Source organism: Eptesicus fuscus, chromosome 13 (genome assembly GCF_027574615.1).
Source record: "Eptesicus fuscus isolate TK198812 chromosome 13, DD_ASM_mEF_20220401, whole genome shotgun sequence".
Classification (NCBI taxonomy): domain Eukaryota; kingdom Metazoa; phylum Chordata; class Mammalia; order Chiroptera; family Vespertilionidae; genus Eptesicus; species Eptesicus fuscus.
In genome coordinates this window covers 48,203,688-48,216,428 of record NC_072485.1, presented here as the reverse complement: position 1 = coordinate 48,216,428, position 12,741 = coordinate 48,203,688, and the positions used below count along the sequence as shown (strand labels likewise).

The 12,741-nt window shown below is 39.8% G+C and overlaps 1 long non-coding RNA gene across 2 annotated transcripts in view; it reads right to left on the bottom strand.

The window, feature by feature from the left end:
* Positions 1 to 12,694, bottom strand: part of LOC114234934 (uncharacterized) — a 64,866-nt gene extending 52,172 nt beyond the window's left edge. For both annotated transcript variants that reach the window (XR_008557903.1, XR_008557904.1), the window contains exon 1: positions 12,591 to 12,694. This is a non-coding gene — a long non-coding RNA (uncharacterized LOC114234934). The remainder of the gene's footprint in view (positions 1 to 12,590) is intronic.
* Positions 12,695 to 12,741: the final 47 nt, after the last annotated feature.

Sequence of the window (12,741 nt, the reverse complement as noted above, 5' to 3'; positions counted from 1 at the left end):
AGTTGAAGACATTTTTCTGTGATCAAAATAAGACAAAATTAAAAGTAAAATCGCTATGAATATCAAGAGACCAAACAGAATACTCCTTTGTGTATATTACTTTACCTATGAAGATTATAGTTTCAGCAAAAGTCAACATCACAAATAATAGTAATAACAAACACGTTATGAAACTTCATAAAATACAGTGTCATAACAAAATATTTTAAAATCATGTTGTTTTATCTTATATATATACTAGTACATATATATATATATATATGTATATTTAAAAACTTGTTAAAGATATACTATAAGTAGAAGAACACAACAGAAACTTCAATATAGTAGAGGTATAAGGAAGAGATGTCTAAATCTGAAGATCCAGCTTGGAAAATATGTCTGGGTAGTACATCTGGAAAGGAATGTGGGATGAGTTATATGCTGCTAGGAGACATCAGAAATGATGTAAACTCTCACTGGTATTGACTAGTGTCTGGGCAGAGGCAAACACGATCCTAATTTAAACTAAAATATGACTTTATCTACAAGGGATCTTGCCTTGTGTCTGAAATCCCAATGCAGGTACATAGATTATATGATGTCAGTCAAAATGCAGGCTACCCATCTTACTCACAATACCATTTCAGTAAGTAAGCTGCTTCCCAGGTAATAGTCTCATCTGCACCTACCAAGTAACTATGCTTCTTCCCTAGATGATGACTTGGCCACTAGGGACTGCTGCCTTTTCCTCCAGCAACCACAAAATTCTCCAGGCACTGCCTCTCTGCCAGGTACTACTTGCAGTTGCTGTTGCCTGACATCAGTGCTGATGCACTGGAATCCTTCAAGAAGCAAAGCTAAGAAATGTTTGATATGCTTGCCGGATTTAGCAAAACAAACTCCAGAAAGTCCAATTAAATTTGAATTTCAGGTAAACAACAAATAATATTTTTGTGTAAGTATGTCCCACATATTTGTGTGAAGTGATATTTGGGGTATACTTCACATACGACTAAAAAATTATTTGTCGTTTACCTGAAATTCAATTTAACTGGGCACCATGTATTTTATCTAGAACATTAATGTAGAACTAGAGGAGAACTAGTTAGTTATCTTTCCATTTGTGATTAACTCCATTAGAAATGGATCAAAGCAGTATTTACCATAATCTAAGATACTACCTTTTTAGTGCAGAAAGCTTTTGCAGTTTTTATTACCATCCCTCTATAAATCTGACTCAGACTTGATTCCATGGGAATTGGTTCATGGACAAAATCTACTCAAAATCACCTCACTCCAGCCTACACCCCCTCCCATGACTAAGGCTTTATGACCTGGTTATTCATAATAACCTGACTTCTTTTTTCCTTCAGATGAGTTGTCTCCCCAGGGGAAAGCAATAGAAGGAAGGTTATCCCTACCAGATATTGAAACATATTATAAAACCCCTATAATAAAAACAACATAGTACTAGTATATGAAAAGAAGACAAATGTAACAGAATAATCATCTCACAAATAAGTCTAAATGCATGTGAGAATTTAATACATGTTAAATGGAAACAAATAAGATGGGGAAAGACAGACTAAATGGTGTTGGAACAACTGGAAAACCATTTAGTAAAAGGGACAAAATCAGATCTACCTTTGATATAATATGCCAGAATAAATTCCAGATGGATCAAAGATTTAAATGTAATAAACAAAACCTTATAACTACTAGAAGAAAATATGAGTGAATTCCTTTCTAATCGGAAGTGAGGAAAATCTTCCTAACTATTCTGATGCAGAATCCAAAAGCAATAAAGATATGATTTGGTATCTTTATTGATACTAGACTACATACATACTTTGATGAATTTGAATACATAAAAATTTAAAAGTTTGTATGGCTAAAAATTCTCATTAAACAAAGTCAAATGACAAATGATAAACTTGGAAAAGTTATCTGCAATTTAAAACACAGAGAAAGGGCTAATATCCTATCTAATAAAAGATTAATATACAAATTAACCATCACTCCGCTACACCCACCAGCCACGCCCACCAGCCAATCAGGAGCAAATATGCAAATAAACCCAACCAAGATGGCTGCAGCCACACAGAGAGCAGGAGGGAGGCTTGGGTTTCCCCAGCAATGGAGGAAGCCAAGCTTTCTGCACACCCTGGCTTGCCCAGGCCTCTGCTTAAGGCTACAAAGTTTCAATTATAGAAGTTACATAAATCACAATAGAAATGGCTGTGGCCACAGAGCTGGAGAGAGCAGGAGCCCAGGGTTGCCCGAGGCAATGGAGGAAGCCAAGCTTCTGCAGCCCTGGCCAGCCCAGGCCTTCACTCCAGGCTACAAAGTTTCAAAATAAATTCCAGATACCAGGGCCTCCGCTTGGGTTGCCGGGAGGTGTGGCCGGCCTGCAAACCACCACAGGCCCCTCGCCCAGGCAGCCCCATGCCCCAAGGGAACCCCCACCCTGATCCTGGACATCCTTCAGGGCAAACCAGCTGGCCCCCACCCATGCACCAGGCCTCTATCCTATCAAATAAAAGAGTAATATGCAGATTAACCATTACTCCAACACACAAGACGGCTGCCCCCATGTGGTCAAAGATCCTGCCCCCATGTGGACACAAGATGGCCAGCAGGGGAGGGCAGTTGGAAGGGACCAGGCCTGCAAGGGAGGGCAGTTGTGGGTGATCAGGCCAGCAGGGGAGGGCAGTTGGGAGAGACCAGGCCTGCAAGGGCGGGCAGTTGGGGACGATCAAGCCTGCAGGGGAGGGCAGTTAGGGGTGACCAGGCTGGCAGAGGAGGGAAGTTGGGGGCAAACAGGCTGGCAGGGGAGCAGTTAGACATCAATCAGGCTGGCAGGGAGTGGTTAGGGGTGATCAGGCTGGCAGGCAGAAGTGGTTAGGGGCAATCAGGAAGGTAGGCAGGTGAGTGGTTGGGAGCCAGCAGTCCTGGATTGTGAGAGGGATGTCTGACTGCCTGTTTAGGCCCGATCCCCTTGGGGTCCCAGATTGGAGAGGGTGCAGGCTGGGCTGAGGGACACCCCAAAACCCGCACACGAATTTCATGCACCGGGACTCTAGTCTATATATATAAAAGCCTAATTTACAAAGTGTCCCCTCAGGAGTTTGACCAGGAGACTGGGAGTTCGATTGCTCACTATGACATGCGCTGACCACCAAGGGGCGGCGAAGAACCAAGGAAAGCCCCAGGCAGCAGCCAGAAGGAAAGCCCCGATTGGCCCTGATCATCCAGGGACCCTACCCATGCATGAATTTCATGCACTGGGCCTCTAGTATTTAATAAACAAGAGCTCTTAAACATTAAAAGACCATTAACCAAATGGGGAAAATAGCTAAAGGTAAGAGACAACTCACAACAAAAATGAAAATGGTATATAAATAATATATAAGATTCTTAGTAACACTCATAATAAGAAAAATTAAAATTAATGCCCTGCTCAATGGTTAAGCATCTACCTATGAACCAGGAGTTAATGGTTGGATTCCTGGTCAGGGCACATGCCGGGGTTGCAGGCTTGGTCCCCAGTGGGGGGCATGCAGGAGGCAGCTAATCAATGATTATCTCTCATCATTGATGTTTCTATCTCTCTCTCCCTTCCTCTCTGAAATCAATAAAAAACATACTCTTAAAAAATTAAAACTACTCTCTAATACACCACTTCTATCAGATTGTCACAAATGCAAAAATATAGGATTTTGGATGGCTTTGCTCAGTGGTTAGGCCTGAAGGGTCATAGATTTGATTCCTGGTTAAGGGCATGTACCTGGATTGCAGGTTCCCCAGCCCTGGTTGGGGAAGATGAGGGCATGCTGGGGGAGGAGGGGAGAAACTGATGTGTCTCTGATGTGTCTCTCATGTCAATGTTTTTCTCTCTTTTTCCTCTCCTCCTCCCTCCCTCCCTTTCACTCTCTCTAGAAATCAATGAAAAAAACTATCCTTGGATGAGGATTTTAAACAACAACAACAACAAAAAACAAGTAAAATTAAATTTAAGAAGCAATCCCTAAAAATAAAAATTAAAAAAACTGAGAAATTACTAAAAAAAAAAAAAAAAAAAAGAACTACTTCAAGGAACTACAGGATAGTATTTTGTCTCTACATCCTTAGTGATATATATTCTAAGAACACAGCAGTCAGAACATGTAAACTTCATTTGGTAACCTAATAGTCAATAGTAACATTGGAATTTTGTTATTTGAATCTATATTCCATACCTTATAATGTAAATAATTTATTAACTTTATTAAGGTTTAAGATTTTCAATGTAAAAGAGATACAAGTATAAAATCAAAGTTAGATTTAAAATCTTATTATATTAAATTTAAATTAGGAACATCAGTACAAGTTCTAGATTGTTATTTTCAAACATTTATAGTCCCTAGCTCTGTCCACTGAAAAGAACTAGAAGTAATGACAATCCAATAGCTATGTCTACATTTGGCAACCAAATTGTGGTCTCTACATACCATTGTCCAGTGAAAGGATCCAAAATTCCTTAGAAGAATGGCTAGTTCCAAGTCTACAGCAGGAAATTTAGACAATAAGCCAAGGACCAGAACACAAGGAAGCTATCAAAGTCTTATCAAAAAAACAGTATGATGTGGTTACCATTGGCCAAAGATGGGACTATATAAACATCAAAAATAATAGCAAATGCAATTGATCAAATATATAAAATCCACGAATTTATAATTATTCTAAAAGTTAAAATTCCACACGTTGTATATGACTGCATGTAAAAAGAAAGAATTTGGCATTTCTCCTGCCCTTCCTATATGGACTGTATGTATTTCAGGGTAACCAAATAGCTCTGGTTCATAAGGAAAAGTTTTTTGTTGTTGTTTTACAGAAGTGACACTAATAAATAATAAGGAAAAGTATCTATTTAGGTCAGTTGCCCATTTTTTGATTGGGTTGTTTATCTTGCTTTTGTTAAGTTGTATGAGTTCCCTGTAAATGTTGGAGATTAAACCCTTATCGTTTTAACATTGGCAAATATGTTCTCCCATGCAGTGGGCTTTCTTGTTGTTTTGTTGATGGTTTCTTTTGCTATGAAAAAGCTTTTTATTTTGATGTAGTCCCATTTGTTTATTTTCTCTTTAGTTTCCATTGCCCTAGGACTGGTATCGGTGAAGAAATTGCTTTGGCATATGTCTGAGATTATGCTGCCTGTGGATTCCTCTAGTATTTTTATGGTTTCCTGTCTTATGTTTAAGTCCTTGATCCATTTTGAGTTTATTTTTGTGTATGGTGTAAGTTGGTGATCTAGTTTCATTTTTTTGCATGTATCTGTCCAATTTTCCCAACACCATTTATTGAAGAGACTCTTGACTCCATTGTATGTTCATGCCTCCTTTGTCAAATATTAATTGAGCATAGTGGTTTGGGTCGATATCTGGATTCTCTATTCTGTTCCATTGATCTATATGTCTGTTCTTGTGCCAGTACCAGGCTGTTTTGAGAACAGTGGCTTTGTAATACAGCTTGATATCTGGTATTGAGATCCCATCTACTTTGTTCTTATTCCTCAGGATTGCTGTGACTATTCGGGGTCTTTTTTTATTCCAGGTGAATTTTTGGAAAGTTTGTTCTAGGTCTGTGAAATATGCCGTTGGTATTTTAATGGGGAGTGCATTGAATCTATAGATTGCTTTGGGTAATATGGACATTTTAATGATGTTGATTCTACCAATCCATGAACACGGTATGTTCTTCCATCTGTTTATGTCTTGCTCTATCTCTTTTTTCAGTGTTCTGTAGTTTTCCGCATATAGGTCTTTTACCTCCTTAGTTAAGTTTATTCCTAGGTATCTTAATTTTTTTGGTGCAGTGGTAAATGGGATTGCTTTTTTAGTCTCTCTGTAAGTTCACTATTGGTGTAAAGAAATGCCATAGATTTCTTGGCGTTAATTTTGTATCCTGCTACATTGCCAAATTCATTTATTAAGTCTAATAATTTTTTGATGAAGTCTACAGAAGGAAGGCCAAGAGACATATGAAAACATGCTCAAAGTCACTAATTATCTGAGAGATGCAAATCAAAACAACAATGCAGGTACCATCTCTCACCTGTCAGAATGGCTATCATCAACAAATCAACAAAGGAAAAGTGCTGGCGAGGATGCGGAGAAAAAGGAACCCTCGTTGCACTGCTGGTGGGAATGCAGACTGGTGCAGCCACTGTGGAGAACAGTATAGAGTTTCCTCAAAAAACTAAAAATGGAACTCCCATTTGACCCAGTGATCCCACTTCTAGGAATATATCCCAAGAAACTAGAAACACTAATCAGAAAGGATATGTGCACCCCTATGTTCATAGCGGCACAATTCACCATAGCTAAGATTTGGAAACAGCCTAAGTGCACATCAGCAGATGAGTGGATTAAAAACCTGTGGTACATCTACCAGGGGTCCTCAAACTTTTTAAACAGGGGGCCAGTTCACTGTCCCTCAGACCGTTGGAGGGCCGGACTATAGTTTAAAAAAAACTATGAACAAATTCCTATGCACACTGCACATATCTTATTTTGAAGTAAAAAAACAAAATGGCAAAAATACCTGCATGTGGCCCGCGGGCCATAGTTTGAGGATGCCTGATCTACACAATGGAATACTACGCTGCAGTAAAAAAAGAAGGAATTCTTACCATTTGCAACAGCATGGATGGAACTGGAGAGCATTATGCTAAGTGAAATATGCCAGTAGGAGAAAGATAAATATCACATGATCTCACTCATTTACGGAATATAATGAACAACATAAACTGATGAACAAAAACAGATCCAGAGACAGAGAAGCATCGATCAGACCATCAAACCTCAGAGGGAAGGTAGGGGAGGATTGGGGTAAGGGGCAGAGATCAACCAAAGGACTTGTATGCATGCATATAAGCCTAGCTAATGGACACAGACAATAGGGAGGTGAGGGCATGAGTGGGGGTGGTGTGTGATAAGGACACATATTTAATACTTAATCAATGAAGACATTTTAAAAAATAAAAACAAAACTTAACCATTAATAAATAAATAAATAAATAGGAAATCACCATTTTGTAATCATGAATAAAATGGACTTAGGCTACCATCATAACAGATAAAAACCATTAGATGAAATATAGGTGAGAACCCCAATGTTCAATCTTAAAGTGGGCCAAGCAGATACTGTGAGCCTCCCAATGTGGTGCAACATGAAGACACACCACCATCTATGAAGAATTCATGCCAGAATAGTCAACCCAGAATATAATCAAGCCTCCAAAGCCAAACTGCATTTATAGGAACTATGGAAAGGAATGACACCACAAGGAAGAAAACAGATAAAGAATGTGGGATTTACCTAATAGTAGACTGTCTATATAGCAACTGACACAGTATAATAGTCTTTATGTGTCACTGTGGCTAGATTTTATTTTAGTCTCTAGTTATTTAATCAAAGACTAAGTGTTGCTGGTGACGGTATTTTGTAAATGTAATTAAAGTCCATAAACAATTGACTTCAAGTAAGGGAGATCATCCTAGATAATCCAGGTGGGTCTGATTCATTCAGCTGAAAGAATTTAAGAGTAGAATTGAAGCTTCCCAGAAGAAATTTTACCTATGCATAGCAGTTTCCGTTCAGGCCCAAGAGTTCCAGCCTGCCCTTCCTGGCAGCTTGCCCTACAGATTTCCAATTTGCCTTGCAGCCCCCACAACTGAGTAAACCAACTCCTTGCAATAAATGTCTTAGTATATATTTGCTACTTATCTGTTTGTCTGGTTGAACTCTAACATACCCAAATTTCTACAAGTTAATAGCATGAAAAAAGGAGAGGAGTACTGCTCTGAATTAAAAGACTTGAAATATAACAAATGCAATGAGAGGATCTTATTTGGATCCTAATTCAAATCAAATTAGTACAAATTACCTATAAAAAGACGATCTTTAAATAATCTTGGAAATATGATTATGGATTGACTGCTTCTAGTCCTTGTTTTCCATGTAGCAGAGGGAGAAACTGACCTAGGTTTTGCTCTCTTGTGGTAGTGGTCATTTCCCATTGGTCCATCCATCTGGGAACTGGTGGGTCGCTCCCAGTATTGGAGCAAGTATATACTCTCTATGCTCTTGAGCTTTCTCACTTCATTTCCTCTGGCCCTGTTAGTACTCATTGGATTGATCTTTCTTTACATTATACATAGTAATGGTAAGGTCTGAACCTTGTATTTGCATGAGGAGAAACATGACTTCTTTGATCTGTAGTTATTAGACCTAGCTGGCTTAGGAAAAACCAGACTGCCAGATGGAAGTGTTCAAAGGAGCAGAGATGGCTAATTGATAGTAATTAAACATTAGTGTCAAAGGGAACTGACAGCTGGAAGAAAGAATGTTAACTTGTCTCCTAGCCAAAAAAGGTCATCAGGGAAGCGGATTCCTCTGGATTCAGTAAGGTAGAAAGTGTTCAAAGGAAAATCAGATAACGGCAGCAGAGTTGTTGACAGGAATATGGGAATTCCTGAGGTCAGTTGAGATGGCTAAGGCAGGGAGGAAGCTAGCCTAATGTGGGTGAAGATGAGAAAGAAAACTGGGCCATAAAGAGTTGCGCTGAGATCAGTGACCACAGAACAGTGGTCGGCAAACCGCAGCTCGCGAGCCACATGCGGCTCTTTGGCCCCTTGAGTGTGGCTGGGCGTTAGAACCACTTCTTCAAAACAGACTCGCCCAGGCCGAAAACCGACTTCTGCGTGTGGGCCATTAAGTTTCAATCGCACGTGGTATTTCGTGGAAAAGCCACACTCAAGGGGCCAAAAGAGCCGCATGTGGCTCGCGAGCCGCGGTTTGCCGACCACTACCATAGAATATATCAATGAAGGATTGTGAGGGGCTGGCCTGAACTGACATGATAACAATGAGGGTAGGTAATATACAGAACCCACTCTCTATAAGATCCAGATACATCTTTGGGAAAATGGTGTGGTCAAATCATTCATTTAAAATGGTTTCTCAAAGACTGGGATCCAGTCTGTTTACCTGCTCTGGCCTAATATTGAACACCAGCACCTTTATAGTGTAGATTTAATGAAAATATTTTAAGTTGTTTGGTCAGACAGCAAAATACAAGATGAACTGAATAAATACGTTTCAGGATAAGTTGATCAGCTAAGATGTTATTATACTAACCTATCTATGAAGTAACATGGAACTTGGGCTGAGATGACAGTATGGAATGGAAAAGAATGGGTTGAACCCCATAGTAGAAATATAGTTCAGTAACTAAAAACTGAGGTAGGTTCTGAAGTCAGACAGTGGATTTGAGTCCCTCCTCTGTAGTTTATGAACTATGTGAACTTGGGAAAATTATTTCAACTCTCTAGAACTTCTGCTTTCTCTTCTGTAAAATTAAGATGTTAGTATCTATTTTTAACACCTATCTTTTAGGACCAAGGTGAGGCTTACAAAATATAATAAATATAGGACACTTAACAGTGCCTAGCACACACTAAGAAATTTTTAAAAAGAATTAAAAAATTAAACAAGGAGAAATTTTAAAGAAAGTATAGGACACCATGACAGAATGCTTGAAGAGACAGAAATTTCTTCATGATGTAGCCTGGGAGACCAGAAGAACACTGAAGCCACTATGATATGGAAATTGTGGAATTCAGGTGCCATTACTGTGACACATTCATTCCTATGGGAGATACTCTATGTAAGTATGGAAGTACAGGACTGGAACACCAATGGAAGATAACAATTGGCAATGCTGATTTAGGAATCATCTGAATACAGGTGATAACTGAAGTTATGAGTGCATGAGCTCTCCAAATGTGTAAATAAAAGCAGAGAACGGAGGACAGATCTTGAGTAGAAGCAGCCAGAAAGGTGAATTCTGGAAGATGATTGAAGCCTTAACCTTCACTATAAGTGACCAGCTGTTCCCTCATATTCTACACAAATAGAACAAAACACAATAACATACTGAGGAAAAGTACCAGACTAGTGGCCAGGAAATCAGGATCCTAACCCAGTTTAGTTTACTTGCTCTGCAGTCTTTAGGTGAACTACTTCCCATCTTTGGATCTCAGCTTCATCTATAAAAGAATGTTGGACTAGATGATTTATTAGACAGTTCTTTCAACTTTATGATTTTTACATCAGGAAGTTAAAAATGTTTACAATCCATAACCACTAAAAGCCTCCTCATACATTCCCACAGTCCTGTCACAGATGTTTAGTGACCTTACAAAAAGCAGGAGGCATTGAACATACTTTCCTAGAAAAATATTTCAAAAGTCTCTCAGATTTTCCTGGTCTTCACTACAGAACTGTGTTTACTACAATTTTATTGAAGCCTCTGCACTTTAACTGGAAAATACCTATGTAAACTGAATACACATTACAAATTGCAAAATTCATTATAAAAGGATCCTTCTTATAAAACAATTAACTTAGAGGTTCCTTCTTTCTTAACTCTTACTATTTATATTTATGGTATCCTACAAACATTTTCTTTACATTTTTTAATACGTAAAAAATAAAATAAAGGTTTCCTTACCCTGCTACAAAATAACTTCATGGTAAGAATTCCAGAGAGAATTTTTAATCTCTTCTACTATGGTTTTTAAGATAATCCTTATTACTGTCTTACTGCTTTACATTCTAATTAATTCATTATGCTTGTGCAAACATAAGAAAAAAGCTGTAGAGATGGAAGGAATTATCTAGAGATAGCAATCATTATACTAATTTAAATTAAATAGTCTTACAGTCTCTCCTATAGTTCATTCCTCATTACTCTCTCCATGAGGTATAAAAAGGAGTAATGGCTCCACTTTATAAAATTGAAGGGAATCTGTAGAGTAATTTTCCTGAATCCAAGGCTCAGATTAGGTTGAAATAGCAAGTCCTTTCCCTCATAATGCTACTATGACTGTTCATGTACAGTCTTTGTGGGAAATACCTATGAGTGGAATGAATGGCTGGACCATATGGTGGGTATATGTTTAGCTTTTTAAAAAATGGCCCATCTGTTTTCCAAAACAGTTGCATCATTTTACATTCCCAACATGCTGTCAGTCGGCAGTCGGACATCCTTAGTGTTGCCCTGGAGGTGGGAGAGGCTCCTGCCCCGCCGCTGTGCTCACCAGCTGTGAGCCCAGCTCCTGGCTGAGTGGCCCTCCCCCTATGGGAGCACACTGACCACCAGGGGGCAGCTCCTGCGTTGAGCGTCTGCCCCCTGGTGGTCAGTGCGTGTCATAGTGACCGGTGGTTCCCCCGTTCAATTGATTTGCATATTAGTCTTTTATCATATAGGATGCTGCAATAAGCATGGGGTTGCAAATATTTCTTTGAAGTTTAACTGCTTTCACACATGATGGAGCTAAGTTTTTGCAGCATTCAAATGTTCATCAAGTGTTCAAATATTGAACAACTATTGCATGCCAGGTTCTGTGCTGGCCATTAGGAAGAGAATCCTCAGTATGATCTAAAGGAGTACAGCCCTAGCTGATTTGGCTAAGTGGATATAGCGTCAGCCTTTGGACTGCAGGGTCCCAGATTCAATTCCTGTCAAGGGCACATGCCTGAGTTGCAGGCTCAATCCCCAGTGTGGGGCCTGTAGGAGGAAGCCGATCAATGATTCTCTCTCGTTACTGATGTTTTCCTCTCTCTCTTTCTCTCTGAAAGCAATAAAAATATATTTTAAAAAGTACACAGACAGACATGGACCTGGCCCTGCTAAAGTCTTATCATCTTACTGAGGTATTTTAGTACAAGAGTTAAAAGCATAGGCTCAGGGTTCTATTAGCTTGGATTTGAATCTGGCTCTGCTCCTGACCTGTCGGTTGACCTTGGAAAACTTCATTAACTTTCCTAAGCCTGTTTCTTCGTCTGTAAAATGAAGATATTAGTAATAGATACCTCATAAGATTGCTGTGAGAATTAAATGAATTAATACCTTTAAAGTCCTTACAACAGGGCTTGGCACATAGTAAATGGTCAATAAATGTGAGCTATTTATTATTAGAGGGCAGGATTAGTTCTTCACAGGGTAAATCCACAAATGATTGGGAAGGACAGGTGTGGAAACATTAACAAGCATGAGAAGTAGTTTAATTTAGCTGCTAAGCATAGAGGCGCTGGCGCCAGCATATCTAGGTTAAAACCTTGCTCTGCTGTTTACTGGCCGAGTGCTTGGAGCAATGCTCGTAAGGTGTTTAGCATCGTTTTTGGCACACAGGATGCTTAACGGACCACAATTATTGACTATGTATGTTCTGAAAAGCCGTAACATCGCCAATACCTGTTCATCATCATAATAATAGCTGCCATTTATTACTGTCCAAATGTTCTTTTTATGTTTCTTAATCTAGTGAGGCAAGCATAATCAACCCCACTTCGTGGTAAGGAACGAGATAATCTTTGTGTAACTATGTATGACCTGTAGGAGGTTGGAGGCCTAGTAAGTGGTGGCTTGGAATCCAACCCCTGACCAAACCAGGGTTCCAAGTGGCCTCTGTCACCAGCGGGCCCTCCGCCCCTCGCAGATGGCGCCAGGAGAGGCAGCAGTCGGCCAGGCCGTACCCATGGCCGCCCCATGGAGCCCCTACCTCGAGGAGCCTGCCCGGCGAGGCCTCCACTTGGGCACGGCCCCCGCCTGGGCCTTCGCCACCACCTTCCCTCTCAGGTCCCCCGGAGCAGCACAGCACGTGAGCCAAGGCCAAGCTCTGAGGAAGGATGGGCGCTGTCTCCAGGCAACGC